Here is a 23267-nt window from a genome sequence, read left to right on the forward strand (position 1 = left end):
GTGCTCAATAAACACGATTGGATGGATGAATGAATGCTCTCTACATAGTAAGTGTTCAATAAATACCATTGATTGATTGACAGAGACTTTCGGCAGGCCACTTGGGCTTCTTTGGCCAGTCTGAGCTATGCTTTCATTGACAGGACAGATTAATGGTTGGCCAACAAATGACTCCCCAGCAAACCTGGTACAGTTCACTACAGAACACCTTAAACCTGCAGCCAGCTTCTACTGAACGTGATTATCTGAAGACAGGATTTGGCCTGGGTCTGTAATTAGCAGGATTAAATGAAGATTTAATGAGCCAGCATTCAGCTGTGCCTTATCTCAGGGCACCTGCTTGCTTCCCAGCTCATCAGCCTAATGCCCCTTTCCCTGAGGGGCACCGAGCACCTGGGAATGGAGTGGGCGCGACTCGGAAGCAACAGCTTCAGAGTCTTAGGTTGGTGCCATTGGAGACGATGAACGGGAGGACAGGAGGCAGGGGTGTGACCGAGTCCTATCCGAGAATGACAGAGGGTCAGGCTCTTCACTCAGTTCACCAGAAGCTTAAGCACCCACTGGCTCAGTGTGCACAATCTGAAATGATCCAGGAGGAAACAGAGGTGTTGGTGAAGCCGCGTGGCCTAGTGGAAAGAATGTGGGCCTGGGAATTGGAGGACCTGGGTTCTAATCCCAGTGCCGCCACTTGCCTGCCTGAGTGACTTTGGGCAAGTCGTTTCACTTCTTTGTGTATCAGTTTTCTCTGTAAAAGGTGGGGATTCCAATTCCTGTTCTTCATTCAATCATATTTATTGAGCATTTACTGTGTTCTAAGTGCTTGGGAGAGTACAATATCACAATCAACAGACACATTCCCTGCCCATAATGAGCTGACGGCCTAAGCTCTCCCTCTTTCCTTAGACTATGAACCTCTAGTGGGGCAGAGGGAGTGGGCTTCGCATCTACTCTGGCCCTTAGTAGAGTGCTTGGCACATAGTAAGAGCTCCAGAAAGACCATGTCTAATCCTTACCTGCACTATCTTTTCTCAGCACTTACTGAGGTGCTCTGCACACAATAAACACTTAATCAGTACTATTACAACTATCACTACTATTATTATTATTACTGTCCCTAGAAAGCCAGTAAGTCAGCCGCAGAGCAACGGTGCTTCATCTGCCCTGGGTTAGGAGCCGGGCTGCTGAAGAGACGCAACTTTGGGACGTGGACTGAGTCCAACCTGATTACCGTCTATCTACACCAGTGCTTAGAACAGTGCCTAGCACATAGTAAGCACTTAATAAATACCATTTAATAAAAAACACACAAAATCTCAGCTTTCCCTTGCAGCCCCGAAACCATTTCAGCACCGTAGAGCTACAGTCAGCTTTCCAATCTGCTGCCTGTCCAGACGGACTTCTCTTCGCGGTTGCCTCAGGCGGCCCCAATGCCAGCAGAATGCCTTCTCCTACACCTTCCCGATAATAATGATATTGTCACGAAATAACTGGAATGCGTTCAGCTGAGAGACAGGGCAGGAGCACTGCTGAGGCCCGGGTTGCAGGAGTCTCTGGGCAATGTTACTTGGCTTATACATATTTTATTATGTTTGGCTGTTGGTGATATTTAGATGAAAATGATTTCCAGATTATAATAAAGGCTGCCCTCCATTAAATGAGTACAGTTAGATCACTGACCATATTAAAATGGAAAAAAAGAAGGGGTCATATATCAAAGGATCTAGGCAGCAGTTAAAGGCGGGGGGGGGGGAACCACCCAGCTACCCACGTGTAGCATTATGGGTGTAAAGAAACTGCTGAACCTTGGGAAAAGATTTATGCCACATTTATTATGACACTGTAACATCACCAAGGATATAAACCAGTCACTGGCACTCTCTCAAAGAACACATCATTGTAACTCGTTATAACAATACCACTGTGATATGTGCTCATAATATTTATAAAAGCTAAGCTATGAAAACAGTACGTGCCAACTGTCAGCAGTGATGTATCATTTTTTAAAAGAGACTCTACATGACATAATGCTTCAAATGAACCCGGTCAAAATACGCTGCTGGCGATGCTAAAGCAATTGGCCATTCATACCTTCTGTCTTTGGCGACCCTTTCCAGGATGGGCTTCTGGTTGACCTTCTTAAAGGCTGGCTTCCACTCCTCGGGTATTTATGATGCTTCCAGGCACGCTCTACTGGGGATTAAGAACATTAGACACGCTCAATCAGCACTGATGTGGACTATACCAGGACTGTTTTGCTTCCTGGTGGAGAGGGATCAGGAGTTCTTGAGACTTAGCAACACTCTGTTCTCTAAGCAGAGCCCTATGATAGTGCCTTGTCCAGATTTCTGCTAGCCCTCACCTCTCCACTTATTATGCCCCCGTCTTTGTCTTTCCCATCTCTGCCACACACCCAGTGGAAGGGATCTAGATGAATGGTAATGAGATGACAGTGAGAAAGTATATATAAGGAAAAAAATCAATCAACAGTACAAATGTAACTGGAAAAATGCTCAAGAACAGATGATACTCTATGGAATACACATGGACCTTGTAAGTAAACAATAGGCTAACTGAATGCAAATACACATATTATTCATGGCCCAGAATCAATCAGTCAACGATCGATACTACAGTGCTGAGTGAGGACTTCGGGGTAAGTGTCAAAGTGGCAGTAGGAGGGGAAATACGATGGAGATATGAGAGATTAGTCAGGGAAGACTTCCTGGAGGAGGTGTGATTTTAGAAGGGTTTTGAAGATGGGGAAAATCCCAAGGGAGAATAATATTGTAATGATTATTATTTCAGAATTTGTTAAGCACTTACTTTGCCTCAAGCACTTTTCTAGGCACTGGCGAAGATCCAAATTAATCAGGTTGGACACAGTCCCCGTCCCACATGGGATTCCCAGTTTAAGGAGGAGGGGGAACTGGTGTGGAATCCCCATTTTACAACTGAGGAAATTGAGGCCCAGAGAAGTTAAGTGACTTGACCAAGATCACAGAGCAAGCAACTGGCAGGGCTGGAATTAGAACCCAGGTCCTCTGACTCCCAGGCCCATATTCTTTCCTTTAGGCCATGTAGCTTCTCTAACTGTAATTGTAAAAAATTGTAATCCCAATTTATTCACTCAGAAAACAGATGAAAGTGTTTCTCTCCTCACACTGCTCCATTTTCGTTGTTTACAGTGGGCATTTGAGGGGAATTAATTAATTAATCAATGGTATTGCGTGCTTACTATTTATGGCATTTACTGACTGCCATTAATCTGCTTTGTGTGACCTTGGGCAAGTCAGTTCACTTCTCTGTGACTCAGTTATCTCATCGTAAAATGGGGATTAAGATGATAAACCCTAAGAGGGACAGGGACTGTGTCCAACCTGCTTAGCTTGGATCTACCCCAGTGCTTAATACAGTGCCCGTGACATAGTAAGTGCTAAATAACTACCATTAAAAAAATAATCACAGCTGTGACTAAAACCTGGGGAGGCCAGAGGTTGACTGAGCCCTCCCAGAATGAAATCCCTTGTGTTCCAAGATTACCTTTTGGCAGTATCTGTGTCACTGGAATAGGCCCGGTTCTGTTTCTCATGACACACACATATCTAGAGGCTGCACTGCTTTATCCATGGTCTATCAATCTGTCACCTTTTAGAAGAACTAACTCTATTCCAAATGTTTGGAACATGTCATTTGATAGTCTGAAACAAAGTCCTATTTTATCAGACCCAGACTGCAGAGGGAGTCCAGCTGCGAAAAGTACAGAGCTGACTGCGTGGCCCGGAGTTTTGAAAATAACTTTGGATCTGTGTTCTTCATTAACCGCAGGCTTTCCATTTCAATGTGGCAATTTGACTTCTGTGCCGAGGAGAACCTGGTCTCCGCATGAATCTGGCAGCGAGTATCTCCACTCCCTGACGTTCTGCAAAACAAGAGGAGAACAGAGTCGGTGTCCAGGTTAAAGAGAAGGCCACGATGCCCTGAGGACTGGGTCTCTCTGGGGGAGATCGGGGGTCACTGTTCAATGAACTTAGGAGTCCCAAGATCTGAGGTTAATTCCAAGTGGTACTGGGATCGGCAACAGGGAAAAGGGTCACGCTGGAACTCGGCTCTGCGGCCTGCTCTAAAAATAACCCATCCCTGCAATAGCTCTTGGTTCTTTCCGCCGCCTCGATGAATCGTTTCTCCCCGAGGCTCATGGTGGGCAGCACCTGATTCCCAAGGTGCGACACTCATTTATCATCATTTATTTCAATGAATTATCGATATGAGAACTGCTGAATTTGGAAATGTCTTGCCATTTCCTGGAAGCTCTTCTGAGGTCTCGCGGGCTGCCATTAGTAGGTGGCATCAGGAGATTGAAAGATGCACCAATGAAAAGTCTGGTTATTTCGGGCCAAAGTGATGAGCTTGTCTCTAGTTGAAATGGGGCTCTCTCTCCTCTAAGGGAGGGGCTTCTGGGACCGGGGCCTAAGGCCAGAGCCAGAGGTGAAGAAAAAGGTAGGAAGTGGGGACAGAGTGAGCTGCTTAAATAGAAGAAACCCTACCGACACAGAAACCCAGACAAGAAAAAGAAAAGAGACAAAAACAGAGAGAGAGAGAGAGAACGAAGGGTGACTGCGAGAGAGTGAACAAGAGAGAACCCACCCCATGTCTCTTTGGATATAGAAACTTGATTCAGCTTCCCTTCCCTTTTCTGTTCTTGCCCATGCTGCCCAATTCCCTACATGATGGAAGGGTGGGCTGGGGATGGACAGGTGGGGATTCTAGCAGGGACTTGGCTGGGGCAGGAGGATTCATGTGCAGGGTGACACAGAGGGGTCGAGGGGATCCCGAATGTGGATGGGTGATGGCAATGAGCTGCCTGGGCAAGAGACAGCAGCAACAGAAAGACTTACGGGCGGCTTGCTATAGCAAATACGTGGGAGGAAGAGGCCAGCAAGGTCCAGGGCCTGCAGAGTGGCTGGCCTCCCAGAAGGTCCACACATCTAGTGAACACACATCTGACAACGAAATCCCCGACAGTGGGTTCCTGCCACGTATAAAGGTGCATCTGACACACCAGTCCTCGTGGGAAGACAGAGCCGGAGGCAGCATCTATTGCAGTTTTCCCAACGTCCCCTTGGTCTCTGTGGTTTCCAAACCTGTGGGCAAGGGCAATGGCCCCTCTTGCTCGGTGAATCAGTCAACCAATAGTAATAAGAACTGTGGCATTTATTAAGTGCTTGCCAAGTGCCAGGCACTGAACTAAGTGATAGATACAAGCTAATCAGGTTGGATACAATGTCCCACATGGGGCTCAGAGTCTTAATCCCCATTTCACAGATGAGGTCACTGAGGCATAGAGAAACTGAGTTCCAAAGGTCACCACACAGCAGACAGATGGTGGAGCTGGAATTAAAACCTAGATCCTCTGACACCCAGGCCATACTGCTGACGGAGGCCTCAAGCAGGGCACCAGAGAACTGTGTACCTAAATAGCATGAATGCTAATTGAACGACTTAAAGTGTCATTTTACATCCAGGTTATTTATGCTGTGGAAGGAATTAATTACTCATCTCTCCACCCTAATAGCTACTCAGATCTCCTCAGTACATCACACCCTAAACCCAGGCCTAGAGAAGCAGCGTGGCTCAGTGGAAAGAGCCCGGGCTTGGGAGTCCTAGGTCATAATAATAATGTTGGTATTTATTAAGCGCTTACTATGTGCCGAGCACCGTTCTTTTTAATTAGGTTGTCCCACATGAGACTCACAGTCTTCATCCCCATTTTCCAGATGAGGTAACTGAGGCACAGAGAAGTTAAGTGACTTGCCCACAGTCACACAGCTGACAAGTGGCAGAGCCAGGATTTGAACCCATGACCTCTGACTCCCAATCCTGTGCTCATTCCACTGAACCACGCTGCTTTCGAATTCCAGCTCTGCACTTGTCAGCTGGGTGACTGTGGGCAAGTCACTTCACTTCTCCGGGCCTCAGTTCCCTCATCTGTAAAATGGGGATTAAGACTGTGAGCCTCACGTGGGAGAACTTGATTACCCTGTATCTATCCCAGCGCTTAGAAGAGTGCTCTGCACATAGTAAGCGTTTAACAAACACCAACATTATTATTATTAGTCTCCACAGTTTCTGGGCAGAACATGAAAACCCTGTCTCCGTGTCTAAGACAGAGTTTCCCGACTTCATGTGCTGCCATCTAGTGGAACGTCACGTGTAACTGCAGTCCTTCGGTCTACCATTAAATAAACCATTCTAGATTTCTAGAATTTCTTCGCAGTTATGCTTTTGATCTTACAAATTCAGAAATGGACACATCTCATTTATAATCTACATCTGCTCCAGGGCCGAGTCACTGTGTCATGCTCACAAGCGAGACAGAACGAAGCCATTTCCAGTGTCCGGACAGTGATTGTATTACAATAGGGAAGAAAATGAAAAACCAATTGATTGATTCGACTGAGAGTCATGGAGGGCATTTTCATGTCCACTTCAGAGACTGAGGGTTATTTTGCTAATTATTTTGCTACCTTAGCAGGGATAGGCCCTTGCGCTGATAGAAGAAAGACGACTGAAATATTTTCCACAAAGCAAAGACTTTAAAGAGACCAAAATGCATGGGTAAGGCAGAACCGGATAAGGAAAAGAGAGCAGAACCTCTCTGAGAGTGATTACAAATGAAAAGAGGCTCTGGCCCTATGCAGTCAAAAAGAATGAGTAGGCAGCCACAAGGAATTGTTCGACTCCTAGAGTGCCCTTGGTCCTCCCAAGAGAGTGTCTCCAGAACACTCAATGAGAAATCAGGAGTTACAGTGGGTGAAATGCAGAATGAAGAGCACGTGACCGAGAAACTGAGAGCAACCTGTCAGATGAGTGCCAGAAGATCAGAAACTTTATTTGGGGGGTTGGAAGGGGGAGAGGCTTCTGGCTTGTGAAAATGACTCCACTTGTTTGTGAAGTGACTTTGAAAGTGTGCAGCCCAGATGTAAATTCAAGATCCACTCGGCCTAACCCAGCTGCGGTCTTCAAGTTCGACTTCTAATAAACAGCGCCACACCCACAGCTGCAGCCAAGCAGCGCTATTTGACCCCCCCCCCCCCGAGGGGGGGCAATGCAGCGCAAAGAACAGTTTATTACACCGGCAGAGAATAAAACAAAACAAAAAAAGCCACATTATCTCTGTGTTTTTACGGTTGGCCTTGGTAAAGGTGGGGGGGCGTTTGTGGTTTCACTCAAGGAGCATAGCTCCTGCAGCAGATTTCTTTTCCAAACTCCGGAGTGCCCAACGGCCAAGTGGCGGGATGTGGGAACAATCTGGGAGGCTCTTAGCCCTCCTCTACCTCCCTGCTGACCCTAGGACACGCTTCCACACCCTTACCACCGTTTCTCTCTCCGTCAGACGGCACCTCCACCAACCTCCTCCTACTGATGTTCGGGTGACGGATAAAATGGATTTGGGATAAAGTGTCAGGAATTACAGGGCGTTCTGATATTGTTTCTACTCCATCATGTTGTCATTTCGGATTGAATTGGCTGAGCAGAGGTCAGCGGATCTTCCTGGAATTAACCTTCAGGAAACCCTCTTAATTTCTGAAGGCAAGTTTAGAAGCTGGAATACAAGAGATGGTATATTGGGTCAGATCCAGTGGTCCATCCAGCCCAGACTTCCACCTCCAAAGGAATTTAGGGATCAAAATCTACCTGAAAGTCTAATGCAGGATTAGTACACTAGAGCAGCCAACAAGTTATTTAGCAGGTGACAGTAGAGCAAATAAAACACGAGGGAACAAATTGTCATAGGGTAAGGATTGCTTTAGAAGAGAATATTTCTTTTTTTAAAATGGCATTTGTTAAGCGCTTCCTATGTGCCAGGCACTGTACTAAGCACCGAGGTAGATACAAGCCGATCGGGTTGAGCACAGTCAATGTTCCACATGGGGCTCAGTCTTAATCCCCATTTTACAGATGAGCTAATTGAGGCACAGAGAAGGAAGTGATTTGCCTAAAGTGACACAGCAGACAAGTGGTAGAGCTGGGATGACCTCTGACTCCCAGCTCCGTGCTCTGTCCACTAGGCCATACGGCTTCTTTGGAGGAATTTCCTTTTGTGCCCCAACCCATGAGATGTGTGACTCACCTGTGGGGAGGGCATCGATGTTGATAAGAGTTACCCATCAGGAATAATAATAATAATTATAATTATGTTATTTGTTAAGCGTTTACTATGTGCTAGGCACTGGACTAAGCGCTGGGGTGGATACAGGCAAATCAGGTTGGACACAGGCCCTATCCCACGTGGGGCTCATAGTCTCAATTGCCATTTTATAGATGAGGTAACTGAGGCCCAGAGAAGTGAAGTGACTTGCCAAGGGTCACCCAGCCTACAAGTGGCGGAGCTGGGATTAGAACCCATGACCTTATGACTCCCAGGTCCGTGCTCTATCCACTACATCATGCTGCTTCTCTAATGGAACAGTGGCTGAGCTCTGGTCCTGGGACTTAATAATAATGTTGGTATTTGCTAAGCGCTTACTATGTGCCGAGCACTGTTCTAAGCGCTGGGGCAGATACAAGGTGATCAGGTTGTCCCTCGGGACTTCAGGGTGATGAACCTGTGCAGAGGAGTCGGTAATAGCAGCGATGGCATGCACTGACCCACTCTCACTCCCTGGCCATTCTCAGGGCAGAGGTCTATCGCCCAGACCATCGGCAGAGCTGGGGAGACCACTCTGGAGAGACAGAGCATACCTGTGGATTGACAGACCACTAGTCCCCGCCCTCAGACATCCCAATTTCACCAGCACGGTTCGGAAACCTAAGGATCTGTGTCCCGTCGCTTGCTTTAGCTTTGTCAGGAACCACTGCTGCCTCAAAATACCAGTGATGGCCAGGGGCCTAATCTCCAGGGAAACCCTAAAGTGGGTCAATGATTTTCTTGGGTGCCTCAGCTTAGCGGAGAGGGGCTGTCATATGGAAGTTATGTCCCATCGTCTTCTCCTGGGATTTCTAGCTACTCTTGCCGCAAGTGGCAAGGTGAAGGGGAAGAAGGGGACATCTCTATTGGTTCTATACAAAAAGATTAAACAGGCAGAGGCTCCAGAGATGGCACACCGGACAATAGCTGGGAACCTAAAGGTGATGGTGAAAACCATGGGGGTGGTGGTGGAGTGGGGGCAGAGAGGTGACTATACGCAGAGTGGCTCAGTGGAAAGAGCCTGGGCTTTGGAGTCAGAGGTCATGAGTTTGAATCCCAGCTCTGCCACTTGTCTGCTGTGTGACCTTGGGCATGCCACTTCACTTCTCGGTGCCTCAGTTACCTCATCTGTAAAATGGGGATTAAGACTGTGAGCCCCATGTGGGACAACCTGATTCCCCTGTGTCTACCCCAGCGCTTAGAACAGTACTCTGCACAAGATAAGTGCTAACAAATACCAACATTAAGATTAAGATTAAGACTGCGAGCCCTGTGTAGGACAGGGACTGTGTCCAACCCAGCTATCTTGTATCTACCCCAGTGCTTAGAACAGTGCCTGACACATAGTAAGCGCTTAACAAATACCATTATTATTACTATTACTGAAGAGAAGGCTGCGACCTGGCTGGGGCAGCTATCCCAAGATCCATCAAGCCGGGGGATGTGTCCTGAAGTCTGTAAGTCGCCCCCTCCACTCTCCGCTCAATCAATCAACTGTATTTATTGAGTGCTTACTGTGCGTACAGCACGGTATTAAAGTGCTTGGGAGAGTAGAATACAACAGAGTTGGTAGACATGTTCCCTCCCCACAATGTTCACCCCAGTCATGCTGAGGTGCTCACTGAAGCTGCCAAATACTACTTGCCTCTTTAACAGAGAAGACAATATAGACAAATGTATAACTTGTCAATCAATCAATAATAATAATAATAATGTTGGTATTTGTTAAGCGCTTACTATGTGCCGAGCACTGTTCTAAGCGCTGGGGTAGACATAGGGGAATCAGGTTGTCCCACGTGGGGCTCACAGTCTTAATCCCCATTTTACAGATGAGGGAACTGAGGCACAGAGAAGTTAAGTGACTTGCCCAGAGTCACACAGCCGACAAGTGGCAGAGCTGGGATTCAAACTCATGAGCCCTGACTCCAAAGCCCGTGCTCTTTCCACTGAGCCACGCTGCTTCTCACTGAGCCACGCTCAACCAATCGATGGTATTTATTAAATATTTACTGTGTGCCGAGCCCTACACTAAGTGCTTAACACCATAAGTATGGATAGATGAACAAAGTAATGACAAGAGTGTCAGGTAGTGACTGGATTGGTGAGTCGGACAGTAATGGGATTTGCCAGTGAGCTTCCTGGGGAAGGGGGATTTGAACTGTGATTTAAACGAAGAGAGAGATGGGGACTGTATCTAATTTCCAGCTGTGTACTCTTTCCCAATGCTTAGAACAATGTTCTGCACCCAATAAGCTGTGCACTCCTTCCCAGGGCTTAGTACACACAGTACTCATATAGTACATACTACATACAGTAAGAATTTATGAATAAATATATTACTACTAGGATTACTATTGAAATAATGCACAGCTTAAAGGAATGGTGTTCTTGCCTTATTCATTCTTTCAATCATATTTGAGCATTTACTGTGTGCAAAGCACTGTACTAAGGGCTTGGGAGATTACGATAAAACAATAGACACATTCCCTGCCCACAATCCTATTGCATAAGAGGTGGAACCATTGACATAATTATATCAGCTGCCCTATTTGCACATTTTTTTCGATTCTATGAGCTGCCTGTGTTTATTTCCTGGCAAAAATGTTGTCTGGAAATCCATGCAGTGCCCATTCTCTGTCTCCTGACTCCCCTGACTCTCAGGCTGCTGGGCTGACCCAGCCCATCCTGGATAAACCACTCTTTGGGCTCAGCTCACCGGGTGCCTGGTTTCCACGGCAGCCATGGGAAATACAGGCTAAAGGAAGGAGGGGTAGGAAGGTGGAGAAGAGGAGAGAATAGAACAAAGAAAAGCAGCAGGGGAAAAAAATAGGTTGGACAATGAGGAAAGTAAGGGCACGTGGACACCAGAGGGGGAAAGCCAGCAAAGGAAGATCTGAACATGATTCTCTTCATTCCCAACTTTCCCCATATTCCCACCTCCTGCTCCCAACCCGGGAATATTTCAGCCTTCCGGTCTTGCAGATGAACCTCTGAATGCGACAACCTCTGGCTGCGGATGCTGATTCTGTATCTGCTTCCTTTCCCATTCTGGGGCCCCTCAGGTTTGCACATCCCCGGAATTTAAACTCCCTTCTCCTCCTCTCCGTCTCCCCTTTCCCACAGATGCTTTTTTGATTTTCTCTGGTTTAATTAGCGCACACTTTCATTTTGATTGATGAGTCGATGTGGTTTATTGCCACGGACATTTTCCTGATCCCCGAGCTGTACACAATGGCAATGGATTGTGTGAGGATGGTGCCACCGGAGCTTTGGATGCTCCACACAATGTGTGATGCACAGAGGCTCAGAGCGAAGCTGGGATTCCAGTTGGCTGCCCCTGTGAGGAGGGAGATTTTTTCTTTTTCTGTCCTCATTAAAGATTTAATGATTATATTTTATTGGACTGACTCTGAAATAATCATTGTTCACACCATACACTCACGGGAGAGAGGCCCTGACTTCCTGCCATTAGTAATATGGCATCATGACTTAGTGCTTTCTGGTCAGAAACTCCAACTCTCCTTGCCAAAGGAATAAATGAAAGTTAGTACGCAGTTGGTAACAATTTCATTTCTAGTTTAGCTTTAATCGGGGAGGATTAATGGTTGAGATCACTACTTGGAATCGGTCTTTAGCCTGAATAATGAACCAAAGATCTGATTTTGGGAGAGTTGCTTGAATAAGGGTCATGTCTATTATTTTTTCCAAGCAATAAAAACTAGTTGTTCATGCCAGAACTCAGTTCCTGTAGACTGCCTGTCTTCCTTCTTAGTCTGTATCGCTCAAAACAAGCTCCTCCCTCTATTAGAAATACTTCCTGGTGGAAGGATTCAGTAGAAGGAGATATCTGCATTGTAATGGCTTCTGAAACCACAAGTGCAATGGTCAAGAATTCTTTCTCTTTCTCATTTCCAGACTAAGTCCCTGCCATTCTTTCCTACTTCCCTACCTGAAGTTGGGAGGCAAAAGCTTTTTTTTTTTATAGAAGAGAGATAGGGGAGCTAAGTGACCTAGCAGAAAGAGCACGGGCCTGGGAATCAGAAGGACCTGGATTCTAATTCCGGCTTTTCCATGTGTCTGCTGGGTGACCTTGGGCAAGTCACTTCACTTCTCTGAGCCTTAGTGACCTCATCTGTAAAATGGGGATTAAGACTGTGAGTCCCATGTGGGACAGGGACTGTATCCAACCTTATTTGCTTGTAATCATGCCAGCGCTTACAGTGCCTGGCACATAGGAAGCGCTTAACAAATACCACAATTATTATTAAGCTGGACTAGTTCATTCGTTTGATTGTCTATACTGAGTCCTACTGCAGAAACAGTATTTATCAAGCCTCCTGTGTTCAGGGCACCGTACTAAGCACTGGGGCAAAAAAATACACAGGTGAGAATTAGACATGGTCCTTGACCCTCTAGAGGCTCATGAGCTAAGAATAAGGCAGGGAGGAGTTTGGCGACACACAGAGTAGGAAAAACGAAATAATATAGATACAAAAAATAACATAACGGGCAAAGCTCAGAGTCCAACAAATTTAGTGGCACTGAGGACAGAACACTAAACAAAGCACTGGGGAAAGGAACAAGGATGTTAATACTGGCGTGTTTCTGGACCACAGGGTTCAGAGTTTGGGAATGTCAGAGAGGGGATGGCGATGGACACGTAAGGAAAGATTGAAATGATAAAAAGAGCCAAAAGACCTAAGAAAACAATGATGATAGCCCTTAGTCTTCATTTCTCCAAGATAAACAACCCCAATTCCCTAACCCTCATGAGAACCATTAGTCCATCTCTTCGGTCATTTTTGTGGCTCTTTTCTGGACCTCCTCCAGCTTTTTAAAATTCTTCATAAAGTGCAGACACCAATACTGGCCTCCGTATTTAGGTAAGAATTTGACTTAAGAAGATTGTGGTGAAAGAATGGCTTCCTGGATCTTGCATGCCTGTCTGCAGGTAACAGGACCCAACACCATGTTGCTTTTGGAAAGCAACTATACTGCACTGCCTACTCAAACTCAGCTTGGGGCCAACTCTGACCTTCAAGTCTTTTTCTGGTGTTCAATACCTGTGCCTTAGCCAGGCTTTCCCCATCCTCCATTTGAGAAGTTCTTTCTTCATTTCCAAATCCATTACTTTGTTTCATATTCAATTTCATTTATTTAGTGCTTATTGTGTGCAAAACACTGTACTAAGAGCTTGGGAGAGTACAATATAACAATAAACAGACACATTCCCTGCCCACAACGACCTTCCACCTTGCCTGAATGGTTAAAAAAGCCTCAATCAAACTGCAATCTGCACAAGATTAAAGTGCTGTCATGTTGCAGTGGGTAAGAGAGACTTGCAACCTTTTCTGACTGCTATTTAAATTCACCTAAATTTCCCAGAGCAAAATGGCATCTTCTTTGGCATCTGTCCCTATGGGCCTAATGGAGCAGCAGCATGGCCTAGTGGATAGAGCACGGGCCTGCGAGTCAGAAGATCATGGATTCTAATCCCAGCTCTGCCACTTGTCGGCTCTGTGACCTTGGGCAAGTCACTTAAGTCTCTGTCCCTCAGTTACTTCCTCTGCAAAATGGGGATTGAGACTGTGAGTCTCATGTGGGACAGGGACTGTTTTGGACCCGATTTGCTTGTATCCTCCTCAGAGCTTAGTACAGTGCCTGGCATATAGTAAGCACTTAATAGCATAATAATAATTATTTTGAAACGCCACATTATCAAAATGCTAAGGCTCCTAGCTGCTGGCTTGACCCTCTATGGCTGAACAGGTCTTTCTGGTCTAGTGAGGAAGTTTCTGCTGTGGTCAGAAGCTCATCATTTGGCCACGCTGGAATCTCCCTCCACTGGCCTGGAAAGGTCAGTTGTAGGAAAAGCATGGCTCCATTCCCCAGCTGTCCTTACTACCTGAAGCCACCCGGGGATGGCCACAGTGCTAGGACTGGACAGCAAAGGGCAGAGAGTGGCAGAGGAGGAAGAGGTAAACGTGTCTCTCCCACTTCCTCTTAGCCAACTTCTCGTTCATTCATTCTATCATATTTATTGAGCGCGTCCTGTGTACGAAGTACTGCATTAAGAGCTTGGAAGAGTACCACAGAACAATAAAAGATACATTCCCTGCTCACAATGAGCTTACAAGTCTAGAGGAGGAGACAGACATTAATATAAGCAGCTGAAAAGACGGATCAGTGCAGACATCTGGTCACTACACCTAATTTTAGTTCACATACAAACGCTCCCCCAAAGTGTTGTGGAAAAACATTTCTTGAAAAATTAGATCTAAGAGTAATCTAGACTGGAGTCTTATAATTGTTTTCATCCCATCTTCTCCCTGTACCCATTCTAGTTAAACAATGGTTTTGATTGAGCACTTACTATGTGCAGAGCCCTCTTTTCCTCAGCTGCCTCTCGCTTCTGTGAATTTTATGCACTTGGACATTGATATTCATTTCACGTCCAACCCTACGGCACTTATGTGCATAACTTTAAATTATATATTATAAATTATTTATTTATATTAATGCCTGTCTCCCCCTCAAGACTGTAAGCTTGATGCGGTCAGGGTACAATTCTGCCAACTCTGCTTTATTATACTCTGCCAAGTGCTCACTACAGTGCTCTGCACAAAGGAAGTACTCATGAATACCACTGATTGACTGACCAAACAGAAGCTCCCGATCATCGGCTTTAAAACCTTCAATCACCTTGCCTCCCCCATCTTACTTCCCTGATTTCCTACTACAACTCAGCCTGCACACTTTTGCTCCTCTAATGCCAACCTACTCACTGTACCTCGATGTCATCTATCTAGCTGCCGACTTCTCGCTCTCATCCTGCCTCTGGCCTGGAACACCCACCCTCTTCATATCTGACAGACACTCTCCCACCTTCAAAGATTATTAAAAGCACATCTCCTCCTAGAGGCCTTCCCCAATTAAGCCTTCTTTTCCTCTTCCTACTTCTTCTGCCTCACTTCGATACTTGGATTTGTTACCCTCTATTCAACCCTTCCTCAACCCCAGAGCCCTTGCGCACATACCTATATAATGTGTTTATATTAATGTCTGTCTTCCCCTGTAGACTGTAAGTTCCCTGTGGGCAGGGATAGGATTTGTCATCTCTGTTATACTGTGCTGCTTTCCCAAGAGCTTAGAACAGTGCTCTGCACGCAGTAAACACTCAATTGATATGATTGATTGACTGGGTATTCTCCCCTCTCTATTCGGTATGAGCCTTTCTAAGTAAACTATATGGACAACCAGTAACAACTGGTATTTGTTAAGTGCTTGCTGTGTGTCAAACACCGTACTAGCAGCTGGGCTATATACATAACAACCAGTTTGGACACAGTTCCTGTCCACATGAGGCTCCGAGTCTAAGGGGGATAGAGAACATGCATTGACTCCCCATTTTACAGATAAGAAACTGAGGCACAGAGAAGTTAAGTCACTTTCTGGAGCTCCCACAACAGTCAAGTTGCAGAGCCAGCATTAGAACTCAGGTCTCCTGACCCCTAGGCTTGTTTGCTCTTCTCATTACGCCATGCTGCTCCTCCTAGGCAATGCTGCTTTTAAATGACTAAAAATATGCTTTTGACATGACTTCTTTGGATATTTCGGACCAAAAAAAAAGCTCACATCTGCAATATCAGATAAATACGGTTGAATGTATTTCTGGGCCAGAAGCACATGAATAATTTGCATATGAAGACGTGGCCTTTGGCTAAGGCAGGATGTGCATGTGTCAGATATTGGCTAAATCCCTGAGCTACAGAGTAACTGGGCCCTGGGTTAGATACTCTAGGAAAAGGCCGTTGGACCATTACTAACGGCTCTTAGGGCCCCAGTAGGCATCACTAGGCCTAACTGGATGGCTCACGTTGTAGTTTAGGAATATAGGACAGCAGGGGGATGGAGTTAAATTCCTTTTGGCAGTTCTCCACTTTCTGAATTTTAAGATAGAGATTAAACTTTTAAACTGTTCTTAATAGCTGGCTCCTAAAAAGCCATTTCACAGGCAGCAGGATTATGCGATATGTGAGCTAATGGCTCTATCTGTATTTCGCCAATCCTGGTTTCTTTCTGGGTTTTATTGTTTTAAGGAGCTGTTTTTAATTAAAAGAAAAGCAGCAGCTGGGGCACTTCACCCTGAGACAAAAGAACAGGAAAGCAGTTTCCATTACATTAAACCAAGACTGTACTTAAGGTTTGGCCTAAGAGTACCCTAATATCAGTTGTTCATTTCCCTGACAGGCGGGGTTCAAACTCTTACTATGTCACGAATTTGTATGGTATCAGGGTGTAATCTGTACAGGACTTTGTTAGGGACACACTGGGGTTTAGCCCAGGGATCTGTGGGAAGAGACCCTGGGGGCTTCCATGCCTGGAATTTATTTTAATATCTGAATCCCCCACTAGATTGTAAACTCCTTGAAGGTGGAGATCATGACTTCTGACTCCATTGACTAATACTCTTCCAAGTGCTGCATGCGGTCAGCACTTAATAAATACCATTGATTAATCGATTGCTTGCTTGCCTGAGTTAATAATAATGTTGGTATTTGTTAAGTGCTTACTATGTGCCGAGCACTGTTCTAAGCGCTGGGGTAGATACAGGGTCATCAGGTTGTCCCACGTGAGGCTCACAGTTAATCCTCATTTTACAGATGAGGTAACTAAGGCACAGAGAAGTTAAGTGACTTGCCCACAGTCACACAGCTGAAAAGTGGCAGAGCCGGCATTCAAACTCATGACCTCTGACTCTCAAGCCCGTGCTCTTTCCACTGAGCCACGCTGCTTCTTATTATGCTACAGATTGGTGACCACTTGATAAGTTGACTTCTCCCAGAGAGAGGAAACAATGCAGGGTCTGGGCCAATAGCCCTTAGTCCCATAGGTAGAGTTTCTGGGGCTCCAAATCCCTCTTTTCTCCTTCTTTCCTTTCTCTTGCCCTCTGCTCGGCTTACAGGTGGGAGACAATGTATTTGGGAGTGACTGGACATTAGGATAGCCCTGTTCCTGTAGAAATTGGTTATTTTGGAAGGATAATCTTAAAATGCCCAGCAAGGAATAAAAAAAAATCCCCAGAACTCTGATAGCTGTCAGTGAATAAGGATGACAATATCATTAAAGTTGCCTTAATAATCATATCACATACTACTAACTACTAATAATAAATCACAATAATAATATTAATAATAATTCTCATCACCCCCATTACAGAACTCCTCCCTCGCTTCCAGCAACCATATTGTTTCCCACCATTAAAACCCATCTAAAAATCCAGCTCTACCAAAGGGTCCCCATTGACCAAGAGCTTAGTACAGTGCTCTGCCCACAGAATGTGCTCAATTAAATACCAATAATTGATTGATTAATTTCCACTGTCCTGGGCCTGTTAGATCATTAATCATCCTAGCGCTTACGTGTATATACCTATTTGTATATATTATTTAAATTGCTTAGCCTTGTTTTTTATCATTTGTATCTATACACTTACACTTTTACTTGCTCTTACTCTATAGGGCATTTGGCAATTTACCTACTCTTTTCTGGTACTCTGCTTTTTGTTGGCTGAACTCTAATGGGGTTGAGAAGACATAGATGAGCATTGCACAACACCTAGGTTTCTAATCCTGGGTTCTAATCCCAGCTCCATCCACTTGTCTGCCTCTGAGATTTGGGCAAGTCACCTTAAACTTCCCTGTGCCTTAGTTCCCCTCATCTGTAAAATGGGGATTCAATACCTGTTCGCCCTCTTACTCAGACTGTAAGTCCCATGTGAGACCTAATTGTCCTGATATACCCAGCATTTAGTACAATCCTTGGCACATAATAAGTGCTTAACAAATACCATATTATCATTATTATTAATATTATTATTACCTGTGGCCAAAGGATTTCAGTAGTCTGGTCTCCAACTTCCTTTATCCTGATTTTCTCTGCAGGAATTCCATTGATGATGAATGCTCCTTTGGCTGGAATGGAAAGAAACACATCAGGTTATTTTCCTTTAAATCAATTAAACTTGACAGAAGAGCAATTTACAGTTGGGGAATCTATTCTTTAAATGTTTATAATAAATGGTCTGAAATCATCTGATGACGAGGGCTTCAGGTCCCTAAACAATAGTTTCCTACCTTTTGTGTTACTGACATGTTATTTCTTGTCGTTGGGGGTTGGGGCAAGGGGGAGAATTGTATCACATCATAAGAGTGCATGTTTGCCCTGTAAGTAATAAATCATAGGGAATGCTGCTGCTCATGATCACAGGATTGTTCTGTCATAGGAAATATAATTATTGTTCCACTGAAATTATTATACAGTAAAACAATGTTCATTTTCAAGAGGATTTCATTCACAATGGCTAGAAGGGACTGGAACAGATTAAGGTGGGAGGAATACATTAAGGCAAAACCATTTAATTTTCCCATCTCAAACAGTTCTCTGGTGGCCCTGGTCTTCTCTTTCCATTGAAATTTAGCAAATGGCAGTCCCCAGTTGTCCAAATCTTTGCCTTCCAGAGCCTTCACTCATTCAGTTTTGCCACTGGGATATGTGTAGTGGACAGGGCACCTAAGGAATTTAGAAGATCAGTGACACATGTCTCTTGCCTAAAGACTCTTCCTGAATATATTAGGCAACAAGACAATTAGTTTTGATGGGCACCAGAGTAAAGAATTGGATGTGCATGACACATCCACATTTTGGTAAGAATCAAATTTTTCAACACAAGAGATCCAACAATGCTCTGAAGCCTGTGCCTATTCTTCCTAGAAGATTCTATACTAATAAAGATGGACTACTTGTTTATAACTGAGAATGATGTATAAAGATAATATGTGACGAGTAGACTAGGAAACAGCATGGTTTAGTGGATAGAACACGAGCCTGGGAGTCAGAAGGACCTGGGTCCTATTCCCGACTCTGCCACTTGTCTGCTGTGACCTTGGGCATGTCACTTAACCCCTCAGTGACTCAGTTACTCATCTGTAAAATGGGGATTAAGACTGTGAGCCCCAAATGGGACAGGGACTGTGTACAACCTGATTAGCTTGTATCTACCCCAGCGCTTAGAACAGTGCTTGACACATAGCAAGAGATTTAAAAATACCCATCATCATTACTATTTATTGTTGTTGTCTAGACTGTATGCTCGGTGCGGGAGGGAACGCACCTGTACCAACGTCTATTGCTCCGCACACAAGTAAATGGTTGAACGAGGTACCATGACTGATTCATTGATTGATTAAATGGTCATCCATTGTCAACAGACTCTCTTATACTGTACTTCTGCTTATAAATGGACCATTTACGGCTCAGTCACTGTCCAGCAAACAATCAGTATTTTCTTCCCCATTTTATCCAAGAAGAAAATGAGTTGCTGACAAATGCATCCAAGGTTGCACCAGAAATAGTGGATGTCAGAACTCGATCTCAGATTTTTGCTACTGGTCTTAGCAGAGGGGACCAGATACTTTCTCTGTACATTCTTTAGGGGGCTATTTCTTGGCATGGTGAGGTAGGGTCTGGTCAAGACAGTTGCTCATCGTGACTTTTGCCAATATTTCCCTCAGTTATTTCTTCCATTCCAGCAGTTCCTCATGCTGAGTTCTGCCCCTCTTAGATCCCTTCTAGATGCTGTTAACATTCACCTATCCCCGTGAACAATCCCAACATTAGAACAGGCAACAGTGTTCTCTGACTTTCTGCCCTTTCTCCAGCTTCTCCTTGGCCTCTACTGATCCTAGGTCCTTCTCATATAACAGCTTTGGACCCCAACTGCTTTGAAAATGATTTTTTAATCATTGTTCTAGTTGTGATTATTATTAATTTTCATCACAATGAAGAATATTTGTAATCAAACCAGTTGGAATCTAATTCTCTTCCCACATTCCCAAGTTATAGTGGCATGGGGGGAAAAAAAGCCCTCACATGTTGGGGAAGCATGTTTCTTAGTTTAGTTTTTGTAGCTCATGCACAAATGTTCTCCATGACCTCCTGCCTAACATTTCTTGAAGGTTGAACTTACGATTGGGTGGGTACATCTGGTTGTGCAGTTAACAAATGGGGGGGCGGGCGGGCAGAGGAGGAGGGGGAAAATCATCCACCTCTTTTTTTCTCAGTGTGAAGTAATTTGCTTTTCTTTCCAGCTCATACCCAAGTCTTCAGAAGTAGAGCCAGGCAAGATGGTGGGGTTACAGTTTGGGCAGAATGTGTTCTAATGTTATCGCTTTTCAAGGAGACATGGCTTCTAGTAGAAAGATGGCTTGTGGTACTTTTGGTTTATTAAATCAGATGGTCAGATTATGACATTTGTATTTATTTAAATGTACAGAATATCATCCATCACCACAGGCAGCCGACGTGTATTCGCGGATTGGCATTTCTTGCCCTCTCTCTGCCAAAAGATTTCACACATCTTATTTGGTGGACAAGGGAGAGGTGGAGGCAAAAGAACTGTCCCTGACTATCAGCTCCCTGGGGTAACGGGAGAAAGAGATAAGTATTACTGTGTTTGAAAACTGTCATATTAGGAAACAATTCATTGTTGTTCAAGAGTTGGTGTGAGGGCTCGATGACTGAGTACCGATAAGGACACAAAACAGAATGGCATGAGCAACAGGCCGAGTGCATGGAGAATGTGTGCAAAAGAGTTTCTTTGGTGGTATTCTGGGAAAGCTTGGTAATCATAATAATTATGGTATTTGTAAGCGATAGTTCCAGTAGTTTTGGATATGACAGTACCATCTAAGGGCTTCAGCACTGGATGGGGAGTTAGGGTCTCCTGGCTCCTGGATTTTTACTCACCAGTATTTTGGGTATCTCTGGGCCAAGAGAAGCTAGCATGGCCTTAATGGGAAAATGCATGGGCCTGGAAGTTGGAAGACCTAGGTTCTAATCCCAGCTCTTCCAATTGCTTGCCTGTGTGACTATGGGCAAATCACTTAACTTCTCTGGGGCCTCAGTTCCTCAAATGTAAAATGAGGATTCAATTTAATTAGACAGACAGCCCCATATGGAATTGGGGCTGTGTCCGACATAATTAACTTGTACCTTACTCCAGCGCTTAGAACAGTGTTTGACACATAGTAAGCATTTAACACATGCCACTAAAAAAAAAAATCCCACCTCAGCCACTTGCTTGCTGTGTGATCTTAGGCAGTCACTTAACTTCTCTGGGCCTCAGTTTCCTCACTTGTAAAATGGGGATTCAATGCCTGTTCTCCTTCCTACTTAGACTGTGAGCCCAAGTGGGATGGCGACTCTGTTTGACCTGATTAACTCATATCGTACCCCAGGGCTTAAAAAATAGTGCTTGCCACATAGTTAGCACTTAAAAAATACCATTCATTTTCTTCTTATTATTATTATGTTGTTTCAGCAGATGATTTGGCAGAGATTCACAGGTGGTTGCTTTTTCAGGCAAAAGTAGAACAAGACAGAACTTGAAAACCTGAAACTCAAAAAGAGCTTACTATGTGTCAAGCACTGTCCTAAACACTTGTCCTAAATACAAGATAATAAAATCAGACCCAATCTCTGCTCCACACAGGGATCACAATCTAAGAGCTAGGGGAATCAGGTGATTTCTGGAGACTTGGATTGAAAGGATTTCAGCTCTCTAAAAACTGGGAAGAATTTAAAGGCAAAAACTGACTGACAAAGTGCACTGGGGAGTTTCCTGAACCCCACTGGGTCTGGAAAGCAGTCAAGATGTTTGGTAGCTCCTAAAGGGTCTTGGAACATCAGAGGAACCAATTGAGTCATCTGAAGAGAAGAGAATTTTCCAGGAGAAGATATTAACTTCCTCCTTCTTCCACTGCTGGTGGCTGCTTCCGGTTTCAAGAAATTCAGAGAGCCACCCCATATGGACAGTTAACCCTTTATGTCCTAGCTCATTTTAAGGTTAGTGGACTGGGGCAGAACCGAAACAGTTGATTTTCTATTTGAAGTGAACAGCAGCACAGTTTAGAAGATTTCAGTTTGATGTTCCAGTGCCACAAAATTGTGTTAATTTGCAAAAGACAATCTATCCTTCCTAATTTGGTTTCTACTTCATTTTCTATCCCATTGCAGTCATTAAATAGTGTTTTGCCTAGGTAACAGAATTCAGTGAGGGCACTGAGTTCATTCATTGCAGCCAGTGGGTGGCTCAATAAAAAACATAACATTTTCATTACACTGTCTGTTCTTCATGCTAACCAGACTCCGTGAAGTCGGTCAAATCTCCTGCACTGTCCTCTGATGTATGTGCTCCAGAAAAACCAGCTATCGGCAAGCAGCAGATTCAGGACACTCCTTAACCCCACCGCACTTATGTACATATCTGTAATTATTCATTTATATAATGTCAGTCTCCCCTCTAGATGTAAGCCCGTTGTGGGCAGGGAATGTGGCAGTTTGTAGTTATACTGTACTCTGCCAAAGCGCTCTGTACAGTGTTCTGCACACAATAAGCCCTCGATAAATCAACTGACTGACTTTCTGACTGTGATGTTGACTTTTGCTCTGAAGGCATGCTACGGTTCAGGTAGTGTATGGTTAACAGTAGCCTGTTAGAAAAGTTCTAACTAGGATTTTGCTGGCAATGCAGAGCTGAGAGATTCCCGGAGGAGTTTTTGCAGCCAGCTCTGAGCTTAATTCATCGACATGGTGATTGTAATGGCATCTTCATAGTCTCGTGAGTTGAGAAATTGCTCATATAGTAGCAAAGGCATCAGGCCTGTCAGTGCTTGTAAATTTTGTGGGAACATCATCATCCTGTGTTTTCCATTTTCATATTGATGCGGCAAGTATCGGCTGCCTCAGAAGTTGGAGCATGCCTTCCATTCAGCTGATTCTTTTTTATAATACTACTACTATTACTAATAATAATACTTATTATTATAATGATAATTATGGGTTTGTTATGTGTTCCTATGTGCCAAACAACTGTACAAGGCGCGGGGCTACGGTCCCACGTGGGGCTCACAGTCTAGAGTAGCAGAGAGAAAAGTATTGAATCCCCTTTTGCAGATGAGGGAATTGAGGCACAGGAAAGTTAAGTGACTGGCCCAAGGACACACAGCAGCCACGTGGC

At 44.6% G+C, this 23267-nt stretch overlaps 1 long non-coding RNA gene across 1 annotated transcript; it reads right to left on the reverse strand.

The window, feature by feature from the left end:
* Window positions 1-2055: 2055 nt before the first annotated feature.
* Window positions 2056-18157, reverse strand: LOC114814263. Its single transcript, XR_003762029.2, has 3 exons — window positions 18071-18157; window positions 3541-3919; window positions 2056-2190 (listed from the first exon to the last, which is right to left on the reverse strand). It is a non-coding gene; the product is annotated as an uncharacterized LOC114814263 (long non-coding RNA).
* Between the last annotated feature and the right edge of the window lie 5110 nt (window positions 18158-23267).

Source organism: Ornithorhynchus anatinus, chromosome 9 (genome assembly GCF_004115215.2).
Source record: "Ornithorhynchus anatinus isolate Pmale09 chromosome 9, mOrnAna1.pri.v4, whole genome shotgun sequence".
Classification (NCBI taxonomy): domain Eukaryota; kingdom Metazoa; phylum Chordata; class Mammalia; order Monotremata; family Ornithorhynchidae; genus Ornithorhynchus; species Ornithorhynchus anatinus.